The sequence below is a fragment of the Streptopelia decaocto genome, assembly GCF_964273445.1.
Source record: "Streptopelia decaocto genome assembly, chromosome: 2".
In the NCBI taxonomy this organism is placed as follows: Eukaryota; Metazoa; Chordata; class Aves; order Columbiformes; family Columbidae; genus Streptopelia; species Streptopelia decaocto.
The window spans coordinates 5,803,589-5,816,933 of record NC_138655.1 but is presented as its reverse complement, the minus strand read 5'-3'; positions in this window follow the sequence as shown (position 1 = coordinate 5,816,933).

The following is a 13,345-nucleotide window of genomic DNA, read 5'->3' as shown; positions in this document are numbered from 1 at the left end:
GCTTTCGTCCCTCCCTGTGCCTGCAACATGACAGTCCCCTTGAAAGTAATCAGCAGTGACAGAAAACATGCACGAAGAGTCTCATTGACTTAGGGAGAGGGTGCTTGTGTGAGGCAAGTTCACATGTGGGAGAAAGAAAGAACAAGATTAGACCTACGCTTCGTATTTTTCCCACACTCATTTCTTTTTACAGGGAATTCACTAACACTAAATCAATCTAGGTGGCAGGAATGTGAGCATCTGGTCCATCCTAAATAGTCTCTTCTGTTCTATTTTTATATTCATGTATCATTTTTATTCTGCAGAGCTTGTGCATGGCAGAAGGGGTGAGTTTGCTTCTCAGTATACACGCCAAAGGTCTCTTCCAGAACCGCTGGGAAGGATTTGGAAGATGTTTCACTCAAACACAGAATTTATATATAGGCACAAAGCTTTCATTAAACATGAGCAGCTAAGGGGGCAGCATCAGTCAGTGACAGTAATGTATGCATGTCTTGTAGGCACACTATAGAGGAACAGGCTGCCTTGGAGAAATTACTATAGCAAAGGTGTTGACTATTGATGCATTTGTCACTGAATTGACCCCACCTAATTTTCCCGAGCCAATGTGACTTCCAGATCTATTTGCAGGTTACCAAATGCTCACAGTGTGGCTGTCACTTTCGCATTTACTGCAGCTGATGCCTCAATTTGGTATTTGATGCATAGTTTAGATTACCACCTTGCATACCAAAACTGCTGCTGAATAAGAATAAGTCTTGAAGGAGAACCCGGAAAAGTAGAAAGGAAGATACCTGTACCAGTACAGCCTCTCCATCATTACCGAAGGTAACTGAGCTGCAAAGATCCAGAATGCTGGGAGAGACAACGGAGTTCCTGTAGCAACGGGTACTATAATTTGATGCAAGAACTTCTGAATGAATTTGTGGCAGTGTGCATTTTGTTAAAATCACCACTGAAGAAGGAAATTAATTGCTTAGGGGGCTTCCTAGCTGATGCAATAAGCTACAACTGTTACTAATGGAATGGCACTGTAAAGGGATAATAGGAGGTATCAGGAACATTTGCTGTGGAATAGTCTTGTTCAGAAGACTCCATATTGCTTGGAATATTTCAAATAATGCTGAATATAATGTGCTGATTTACCTTACTGGCTTCTCTGTGTTGACTGCTTGAGCAGCAGGACCTAGCTTTTAAGTTCTTTGAATAAATGGCCAATGCATATACATGCTTTTCATTTGGAAGGGATTAAGTGGGCTCCTCCACACCTCCTTCTATTTTTTCCTGTTTGAGGACACATGACTACAGTCACCCTCCAGATACATCTGTAATTTTCAGAGTGCATTTTGTTCTAACGTATTTTTTTCTGGTCTCTATTCCCATCATTTATGACCTGACTGCCTTCCAGTAATGGAAAAACTTTTTCCAGCTACATTTTCCTACTGTATATGCCATTTTTCAGGCAGGGAACAGAGAGATTTACCTAAGCCATAGAGAAAGCCTGTGGCAGGTGGGGCATCCAGCTGCAGCCTTGGTCTAAATCCTCCACAAACAAAGAGGGGCATCTTGTGGGGTGTCCCCAATGTCTCCACTTGCACCTCCTGCAAACCTGTCTCAGTGGTCCAAATCCTAAATATCCCAATGTAATCCCTGAACGCTCCAATTGTAGGTGCAGCTTTGGAATCTACTTAGGATAGACTGGGGCCAAGCAAACAAATCTGTTGTAGGGCAAGTGGAAGAACAGCATCTTCCCTCTTTTCCACAGACATGCTGGACGTGTCAGCTTTATCTCACCAAAATCAGGCAGCAGCTGGACTAACTAGTAATTAAGAAATTGATGCTAAATATTGTTATGACTGTATCTGACTGTGTTGAAATGGAAGTAAGAGCATAGCAGTAGCTTAAACCCCAGTTAATTCAATTACATTTTGCTGTGCCAGAGTCTCTTATAGCTATTTTTCAAAATAAATTCCAACCTGTATATACACATAAGGCTAAACTGTTTCTCTGAAGGGAAGATTATAGTTTTACTTGTTGAAATCAAGCAGGATATATACTCTAGTGAAAACCTTTCTTGAGTCAGGGCAAAGGCAGTACCATCTCATGGAGAGACTTTTCCACCACCTCATATTATCACTTATTTTGAAACTGGAGGAGGGAAAGAAAATGAACCTTTAATAACTGCCCAGCTCTAAAATCAATTTCAGTGCTCAAGACAGCTTGTAAACACACAATATGCTTTAAAAGAGATTGATGCTGAGGAAAGTGAGGTGTACATTTTCCTGCTGTTGAAGTCAAATAAGGCTTTTAAATAGCTTCCATTTTCGAGGGTGCCTAAGTGGCCACTGTGTTAAGAGCCTTCCTCTGGCTGAAGATGAGGGATTTGATTCTCAGCTCTGTTACACACATTTAAATCAGGAGTAACCCACTGAGAACTGACCTGCTGTACATTTGTTATGAGAAAAGAATAGGACAAAGGCTTGTATACAAAAATTCTAACAAGGATATAAATTATGATGATTTACACTTTGGGGCCAGGAGTTGAGAGTCCTTTTAAAACCACAATTGATTGATGAAGCCTCACAACATCCCTGTGATTCAGCAAGGACTATACCCAGCTTGCAGATGGTTACTCTAAAGTACAGCACTATTATATGGTTACAAACCAAACAAATTAATTATAGGCAGAGCAAGAACCAGATGAAGGTTGCCACATCCTAACTATCATCCCTCAGTGCTTTGGGACAGCACTTCTTCCTTGCCATTGCTCAGTATGGGACAGTCTGACTGTCTAAATAAGGTTATGACAATACCTAAGTAGAGAGAGAATTTCTGCAGTTTTGTCTCTCTTGGCTACAAAAAATATTGTGACTTAACATTGTCGTGGTGCTGCTGCCTTTATATCTGCATGGTGTCACATCTTATCACTCTGAGACCCATGGCTTTGCCTGACAACATGCCCTCCATTTAAGTAGTTGAGATAGGAGCTGAGAAGGTGTACCTACTAGTAGGTTTAGAGATGCTCAATTGCTCACAGGTTCGGGAAGGCAATCTTGAAGGACTAGCCAAGACTAGGGACAGCTGCCACTGATGGCTCACAGTCTACATGTGCAAGACAGGAAAGATCCGTGGTAGGGGCAGAATGCATGAAGAGAGGGAAGAATATGACAGTGATGGTTGACATATAGGGGATCTAATCTAGATAGAAGAAAAAAAGCAGACTGGAAAGAAGGTGTGGGAGACTGAGGAAGGAAGTGGGCAGAGAAATTAGGAGCTGAGGATGAGGGGCAAGGGGGGAGGTGGTTGGTGTAATCAGCTATTTGGCACTGGGCAGGAAAAAAGTGCAGTCAGAACTGTAGAAAATGTTTATCAATGTCCACTTCAGCTGTGTCTGCAGCTTTTCCAGCTGTCTGGAGACTCCGTCTGAATCCTCTTGGCATTTTTTCTTGAAGGCAACAAAGTAGAGGAGGGAACAGAGAGCACCCGCACTGTAGTTACCCAGGGGGAGCAAGTAGTCTGTCGTGTAGTGTTCAAAATCTAGGGTATTCTTGGGAAAGGCACATTATGTTCAGTGAAGTTACCTCTGTACTGGCAGAATAAAGTGAGCTCTCAGCCCTGAACTGTGTTTCCAACAGGCATCGTGCCTTGAAGATTTCTGAGCGCATCTCTTGCTAAGGGTTTTTTCTTGCATGGATGTAACACTGCAGAGACATCTGCTTGTGCTTGCATGTCAAACTGATGGTGTGAGGGAGAAAAGGAACGAGGGGTCCCCTAGCTCCTCAGTTTTCTGATCCCAGCCTCCCTGAGCACAGCTGGAGAATCTTTGTGTGTGCCGATAGCTGAGGCACATAAACCCTAATGCACCTCCCAAACAACCCTTCCCACCATTCTCCTGAAAAGACTGCTCAGGACACACCATTCAGGAAGGAAAATTGCTGTTTAAATAGACTTTCCCTGGAATTACTTTTATGTCTACAGTAGATGCATTTCCTTGCTGCTAAATTACAGTAGCAAAGCATCTCTGCAAGTATCCGCAGACGCCTGCCTGCAAAGCAGAGCTTTGCACAAGCTTAGTAGCTTTTCCCCATCAGCAAAGCAAGCTGTCTTATTGCAGCACACAGCTTTTGCTATATAGCCACACTGCTTTTAGGACTTGGTGCCAGCATAGCTAGACAGTCACGGTTCACACCTCCTCACACCCCCGGGCAATGTCGCTCGGCCAGCAAAAAGCTTGTGGTTGATGTCAGCCAAGTAGTGTGGATGGAGCTGGCCCTGGTTTTACAGCGCGTGTGCTCGGGGCACTGCTGAGCTCTTCCTCGCCGAACCTGCTCTAAAGTCACGCTAAATAACAGGCAAGAGTTGCAGGTCATAAGTCTATGAGAAAATAGCAAATGGTATTTCTGGTCTGCTGAGTCAGGCAAAGGAGATGGGGAAGGAGGGGGTTGGGACTTTCTGGTTTTCCCTGAAGATCATGTCTTGGCAAGGATAATAATTTCTGGCAGATTGAAAAGTCCCATTGGGCAGATTGGAAAGCCCTGAAAAGGCCTGTTTTGGGCAGATTGAAAAGGCAGAAATCTGAGCTCTGAATATGAAGTTGCTTGATAGCTTCCTAAGACCACTTACTATCAATCTCATCCTCTTAGCAACTGTATGAACAGCAGGGCATATGATTGAATGTTTTTCATATAAACATTGTGAAATAAACTGCACTCTATTTCCTGCTGCAGGCTTCCTTCAACGGTAAATGTCAGGTGTGCAAGATAAAACGGGCTGAGCTCCACTCCAGATCACGGCATCTCCTGCATTTCAAATATACGTAGAGCTGCCTTTCCACAAGATACACAAGGCTGCTTTCATCACATTTTCCAGCACACTGCTAAGTAAAACAGAAGACCAATATACTACTAATGGTTGAGGCTTCTTATAGCAGCCTCATCTGTTATCACATCCTCCGCCACCGTCCAACTTCTACTCCCACCTCACAGTTACTCTGGCCCTCGTGCTCTGTTTATCTTATTCTTCCTCTCCCGACTGCAGGACTATTTCCATGCTTCTCACTTTCCTGGATTCAGTTTGTCTACTGACCCCCAATACCACCAGCTCATGTAAGTCCTATGTAAAAACCACGTCTGCCGTGACAACAGCCAAAAGCTCTGGATGCCCTTCATGGGCTGCCACCACGCGTCTGTGTTCCTGGCACTGCACAGGGTGACTCTATGGCATGGTGCACTTCTCTGCACTCCTCTGGCCTCAGTTTCTTCACATATGGAAAGAAGAAGCTATAACCTGATATCCAAACATTACTTGGAGCAGATGCTTGTTTCTCTGTGTTTCTTGAGGTTTAATAAATCAAAGGTCTGAGTTTGCTGGAAATGGCTGGTTTCACTGGGAGTATGCATGAGCAGAGACTGAGAATGAATGAAAAGAATTCTAGGATTCAGCCCAAAGCATCCGTTATGAATATGTCATTGAATCTATCCTAGCACAACTTGTATGGTTAAGGAATGGGACAGGAGCTCCAGGCCTGACCCGGAGCTGAGTCTGAGGGACTTGAGGAGGGAAGAAGAATTTAATTCTATGTAAGATCACTACTAACTGACACGCTGTCATGGTGCTTTAGAGGAAAAAAGAGCAGGTGATTACGGAGGGAGAGCAGGAGCCACAAAACAGCACTTTTATTTTGCAAAACCTTCCCACAGCTTGGGAGAGCAAATGACAACAGAAGTTAAAACAGCATTTTCCAATTCTCCATTCTTTATTTCCACACAATTCTTCTCTGGAACAGCAATTAGGATATTTATTTCCCTGTCTTGTGCTTTTTCAACACAGAATGTCAAATGGTTTGGTAGCAGATAGAAAAACATGGCTCTTATCTCCATATAAATATCAGAATTCATCCCTCCGCAGGACTAGGCCCAGCTATTTGTGATGCTCATAGTCACCATTACTCTATTACCTAAATGCCTCCCATTAATGGATTTCTCCTTGCATCACTTGAGTGAGGAGAAATTCAGTGCTGAATTACTATCCTCATCTTAGAGACAGAGAAATTACAGCATTGATCAGGAGCATGCAGGAAATCTGTGCAAATCAGAAACTTCGATCAAAAGGCTATAAACAGGAGCCAAATCTGCCTCCCCATTTACCTCTTCCTAGTACCTATGGGGACCATATTTCCCCGAGACTGCTCCCTGGGCAGGCCCACATGAATGAGATTTCAAATCCATGCTGAAATCTTTAGCTGACAGAAACTGGGGGAAATGCACAGCTTCAAAGCTGCCAACAATGTCAATTTACACCTGCTGAGAACCTGGCCCAGTCCATTCACTGCATCCAATTACACAGACGATAAACCACTGAAATTGTCAGATATTATATATCTTTAGTATAAGATCAAAGCAGTCTTCTAGACTGTAAGATCTTAGAGAATTTCTCTCTACTGAATTGGTAAGAACAAAAAAAAATTAATGTGAGGCAAGGATTCTCTTTTTACAATATCGCTACTAAATTTACTAGAAACAGGGAATTTCCTTTGTGAGGAAATGTATTCTCATGAGAAATTGCTTATGAAGGAACTTTCCTTCATCTCTGTATTTCCATTAAATATCATTCAGGATCTCCTGATGAGGATGCTGATTAACAGCATCTTTCTCAGACCCATTTAAAGCTGGGAAAACAGTATGGGGCTCCAGCTCTCAAGGTGGTTTCGACCTCTCAGCTTTTCGGCAAACGTATTGATGCAGCTCACTGCAATTATTCAGGTCATTGATTTTCTTCTTGATAAAGACAAAAAATATTTCCAATAAAAAAAGCTTGGAAAATCTAGCCCTAGCATGAGGTACATAAAGCAGGATTTGATCAACCTTGGATCGTAGCTAGCCTTCCCATAGCACCATGTCCATTCAAGTGCTACATGAACACCAAACAGTGAGTGACTAACATCCCTGCAAAGTCAGTAAATATTCTTACACCTCCTTTTCAAAACTGTACACCAACATTTTGGCCCCTAGTCACACCAATGGTAAAATTCTCATTGATTTCAGCAGCTCCATGAGATCACTTGGGGAGTTTGGATGATTCATGTGAAATCCACACACCTAATCAATCACTAAAGCAAAGGAAGAACTCAACCTGTGTAGGAGGAGATGCTTTGGTGCCAGAACGGTTTGCAATTGCAGTGTTTTGGTAATTCTACTCTGCTTCTGGTATCGAAGGGATCATGTAATCCCATTATTCTTTCATTCTTTCTCTCTTAGAAATCTGGTTTCTGTTAACATTGTTGCTAGCCTGTTGTAGTTGTTAGCCTCTCACAATGGAAGTATGGCTTTCTTTATTAAAAAAAAAGACAAAAAGACAGTCTGTGTGTCTGCTTCTCTTCCTGTGGAAATTTGATCAAATTTACCTTCAGAAACACAAAGACAATCCCATTCAGAAGACAATCCAGAGATTTTGCGATGTGTGTGATATCGAATGTTCTTTCAGAACTGCAAGAAATAGAGGCTCCATTTTCCAGCACCGAGACTCTTCCTCCCTAACTCAAGAAGCACATGAAACCTTTTTACAAAACTTCTCATCTTCTCCCTGCCTGAAGGCTTTTCCAGCCATCTCTGGCTCTAGGTCATGTCCTTCTAGTGTCTTGTCACCTTTCAGATTGTCTCACCCTTTCCTTCCTATTTTCCTTTGTACTTGCTCATTATCTCTCTCTTTCATTCTCAGCAATCTAGTCTTTGGTTTAGGTAAATGTCAACTTTTCTCTCTACTGGCATGAAATGATATTTTAACATTTATGCTCTTACTTTTCCCCAGCTCATAATTAAAATTATCAAATTAGCTATTTCATTAAAGTCAATGGCCAGACTGCTAAAAGAACTCTTCCTTTAGTATAATTTAACATCAGCATACAGTGCAATGAAGGTGCACAGCACTTAACATGCACCAGCATCAGTTGGAATAGGTACCAGTTAGCTCTGAACCTAACTGAAATAATTTGACACCATTGAGCTGGAAAAAAAAGATGCTTTACACCAGTTGCTGTAATTTCAGTAGCCAGGACTAAGTATTTCACTGCCTCCACTCAAAAATCTCACAGGAGTTATTTAGTTTCTGTCACATTTGCTTGCATTCAGCACAACAGCTGTCTGGTATGAATCGAGATTGCCTTAACCTACCTTCACACCTTTCTGGTCTTAGTGGCAGCCTTTAATCTGTCTCCTCATGATGCTGGTTAAAACAGGCTTGAGGTTATCATAGACATCCCACCAGCCATGAATAGCTATCAAGCAGCACTGCTCTGCCCTTGACCTCCTTCTTCCCCATGAGAGCTACTACAAGACCCCAAATATGAATGCTGGGTAGAGCAGTTCATTTAAAATTACTGTATTGACTCAGTGCCTAGGAGGGATCCATGAGGATTATGAAAAGGCACTAAAAACAGCTGTACTCTAATGAGAGTGTGTTTGACCAAGGACACATACGTGCTGAAAATTTCCTTGAAGGTCTAGGTTAACACTCACTGGAGAAAATAGGCTTTGGCATTTAACAGTTGTTTTATTCTTTGCCTTTGCAAAAATGAATCATTGGAAACTGATATATTCTTTGCCTTTTCAGAAATGAAACACTCAGTACTGATAACAACTACTGAACCAAGCATGTCATCTGAGGAATTTGATACCCTTTTCTTTCTAAGTGCACCCCATGAAGAATAAAGCGAATTTTATACAGACAAATCTAAATTGCTCTCTACAACTACCTGAAAGGTTGTTGTAGCAAGGTGGGTGTTGGTCTCTTCTCCCAAGTGACAAGTGGTAGGATGAGAGGAAAATGGCCTCAAGTTGTGCCAAGGAAGGTTTAAATTGGATATTAAGAAAAAAATTCTTCACAGAAAGGGTTGTCACTGGAACAGGTTGAGTCACCATCCCTGGAGGGGTTTGAAAGACATGTAGATGTGGTGCTTAGGGACATGGTTTAGTGGTGGACTCGGCAGTGTTAGGTTTATGGTTGAGCTCAAGACTCTTTAAAGTCTTTTCCAACCTGAATGAATCTACAATTCATATGAATATTAATGACCACACTGGGGTCTTGCTATTCCCAGTGTGGGGAAGGGGAGATGGAACAGAGAGCTGAGAAGCACCTTGGACAGCTAAACTTGAAGTTGTTGCCTCCAGGGGGATGGAAAACCACCACCCACATGCCCTAAACCCATCTTTAAGCTGCATTAGCAAACCTTGTCTCTCAGGACGCCCAGCATCAGCAAGTAGGCAGTGTGCAATAGGTGGTCTGCACCACTGGTACCATTGAAGGCTATAATACTGTAACTGTATATCCCCAGTGTCTACGCTAATATCATCTGAAAAATCTTCCCTGGTAATAGCTATCATTAGTGACTAGTGTAAACCACTCTGAATTTATCCTGTTATTACATTGCATATGGTATGGCCTATGGAGCAGATTTACTTCCCACAGAACAAATGCCCTACAGTTTCAATGGGACATGATTTTTTTTTTCATCCTTTCCTGTGATGTTCTGTAGGGGAATCTTTTAATGCCATTCAAGTATTGGCAAACTGCAGAAAGTCACGCACATTTGAAACAGGTTATGTGAGCACTGCATGCTGTAACAAGAAACATTACAGACATAGAAACCATCCTATTCATTAAATATATCTCTGTTTACTTTCTTTTATCTCTCCATGTGTCCTATCTCAATAACATACGTGCTGATGAATTTTGCCATTCAAAGTAAGGATAACACCCCAATTATTAATTTTGATAGTAAGTCAACTTTGGACATAACATTATACAGACAAGTATTGCTTCCAGTGTTTCATATTTGCCCTTATTAAAGCTGACAAATTTATTAACTATCTAGTAGGTGCTTATAAAAATGATGGAGACAGATTCGTCTTGGGGTGCACAGTGAGAAGACAAAGCAACAGACACAGGTTGCAATGTGAGAAATTTCAGCTATTTACAAGAAAATGTTTTTCACAGTGAGGATAACTAAGCACAGGAACAGGTTACCTGGAGAGCCTATGGGATATCCATCCTTCGGTATATTAAACTCAGCTGGAGGGGCCCTCAAGCAACCTGACCCAACTTTGAAATTAGTCTTGCTTTGAGCAGGAGGTTGAACTAGAGACCTCCAGAGGTCCTTTCCAATCTATAGTAATCCCTGAATCTAAAATATATCAGTAAAACAATTTGTTGTCCAGTGTGCTTAGGCAAATAGCAATACTACTCATTTAAAATACATGAAATATGGATCTGAAGGCTTCTGTACTTGAGCTCATGAGTTTCTTTAGCTTTTGAATTGAAGAGTTACCAGGTTCTTTGTGAATGACAGCTTTTGGAAGGGAACATGTAATACACTTTGAAAAGCTTAAAAGAACAGCAAAATATAACTGAATCAATCAGCAAGCAGACACAGAATTTGTTTTTACAGCTGTTTTTTTTCCAGAAGGCTTTACTCTGAGGTTTCCTGCCATCCAATGATGGAAAAGAAACAATCCGTGTAACATATGTGTATAGTCAAAGCTGCTTGACCTTTGTCAATCATACATTCATAGAAAAAAGTTCATGATAGATGGAAACACAGTGGCAGAAATTGTTCAGCACATATTTCCAATCCTAGCCTATTTAGCTCAGTTTCTGAACACAAGAAAAAAATAAGAAAGGTAACATTTATCAGGAAAAATTATTGATGGCAAATTACTTTCCCAGCTCTGCTTGTTCCCTGTACTCCATTAATGTTAGCTCACCTCACAGCATGTAGGAAGGAAGGCTAATGTATTAGCCAGGCTACTGTATTAACTGTCAGTCAAGAAATGAGCAAATAATTATGTTTATTATTATAAATATTATTATATTATATTATATTATATTATATTATATTATATCATATTATATCATATTATATCATATTATATTATATATATATTTATTATTATATATATTATATTTATTATATATTTGCAAACTCTGCAAGCAAATCACTGTAAGCAATCTTCAAGAACATGCACATTGACTTCACTCTCATGTAACTCTTGGCATGTCTGCAAATAGAACTGGTGCTGTTGAATTTAAATTTTGATTTATTGTGGACTTGTATGTTCTTATTTATTTATTTATTTATTTATTTATTTTAAATGCCAAATTCTTATCCTTTAGTTTAAATCTACACAAGTATCTATAATGGTGTCATTAGACTGCTAAGGCCTAAATAGCAACTGAGTTCAGACCAGAACTATAAACAGGCCCAGTTTTATATTTTAAAAGCACCTGTTCTGTGTAAGCCATGGTTACATGAGGACTTCAAATCTTATGAATGCTCTTACTCCGTTCTCCCCCACAGTTTGTTTAATCATGCCAAAAAGCATGAAGTTGTACTCTGGGACATACAAGTTGTGCTGTGATCTAAAAGAGAGCTGAAAACAAAAATAAGAAACTCAAGAAAGTTTGTTCATTGAATATACAGATTAGACGAACATCTGGATGTTGGCTTCTTTCAGATGAATTTCCTCACAGGATCCTGATTAGTCCTGGGCTTCATGACATTATTGAGCAGGGATAGGACTACCAACTATCTGAACATCAGGCTCTGTGAATATGTTTTGAGCTGAGCTCCAAAAATTGCAGCAAATAATGTATTGAACCACGTATTCACAGTGTTGCAAAGACTTCTGAAGGGCTCTCAGTGCAGCTGGGGCTGTGATTTTGAACTCAAACAGAAATGAACCTGGTACTGGTACTTCCGAACTGGTACTTCCGAACTGCATGTCTCATCAGAGGATCATCATTGTCCTGTGTTAGTTTCTTCTGTTCCACATTCCACGTTAAGCTTCTCTTTCTCACAGCTAGATCCCTGCACAAGTCCACTTCTTTTCATGAAGGAACAGCTTTTCTAGATGGGACACAGATTTCTTTTGGTTCATTATGCCATCCCTGACATTGCCCTGAAGTGGATTCTTAAGGAAGAGAAAGAGCCAAGTCAGCATGTGCTGATATTTGCCCAGCTTCTGTAAATTGTCATCTAGGAATTCCTGACCCAGACATTGTGTTTTTGTATTTAGTAGTCCTTAGCAGAGATTTTCTTCTATGAATCTGCCTAATCACTTTCTGAACCCATGTAAACTTTTAGCATCTACAGCATCACATGGGAAGAAATTTCACAGCCTAATTATACGTTACACAAGGGACTGTATGCTCTTGTTTGCACTGGATCTGTAATCTGCAGCCCGCTAGTTTCATTATTATCCCCTAGTCCTTGTACTGAAAGAGGACATGAAGAAAACTCTTGTCTTTCATTTTCTCCACACCACTCAGGTTTTTAAAGGCCTCTTTAAAATTCCTCCTCTGCTGTTCTCTGTTGAGGCAGAGGAATCTTAGCTTTTTAATCATCCCTCACACAGTTATCCCTTGCTGTGTCACCCTTTCCATGCCTTTCAGTTCCACTGCACTGTTTTGAGATAGACGGAACACAGCTCCACACAGTCATCATGATATGGGTAGTGTGGACTTATGCAGACATGGCCAAGTTGTCTCATGTTGTCAGCTCCTTCTTCCAACATCTGGTTTGTATTTTTGACCCCTACAGAGCAGCACAGTTATATTTTCATGCAAAGTACTTTTCTACCCTTAAAACTTTGCTTCTAAGTGATAATAAACAACTCTGCATGTGCTCAAACATCTCTTAATCTCTACAGGCTAAGCATCTCCTGTCTAAGCCCCACAAAAGTTCCTTAATTTAGTTCACCTGATCTTGACCCAGTGATTATTGTGGCATATTGATTTCACAAAATGTGGTAGATGCTGTCTCCTGTCCACTATGGTAGAGGATTGCTGTCTTTTTTTGCAGCTACAGAACTCTGATAGCTTTGTAGCTAGTGGAACACTTTTGCATAGAAAAGAGAGTTTCCAGAGTGGCTTAAAACTACTGGCACACTGTCCTGGAAACGATGAAGCATGACCTGCAAAACCCACACAGAAATGTTCACCTCTGGGAACCAGAAACTTTTGCTATTGCTTCTTATTGTGCATGTGTATAAATAAGGCTACTACAGCTACTACACACCTTCCCCCAGGCAGGAACACACTTCTGAGAAGTGCAAGTGCAAGATCTGAGATGAAATATAGATTACTGATTCAGTCGAGGGGAAAATTTTGCACGGTTCATAATAGACAAGGCACAGACCAGCAGCATCCGTGAATGCAACAGGAAAACAGCAGATGTGCGAGGACCCAGCTAGAAGTACGACGGGGTCAAGTTTGTTTCTCTGGTTGTCTCCTCGCCCACAGGTGGCAATGGGAATAAAAACATACATGAAAATTCAAAAATGCACCGTTTTTG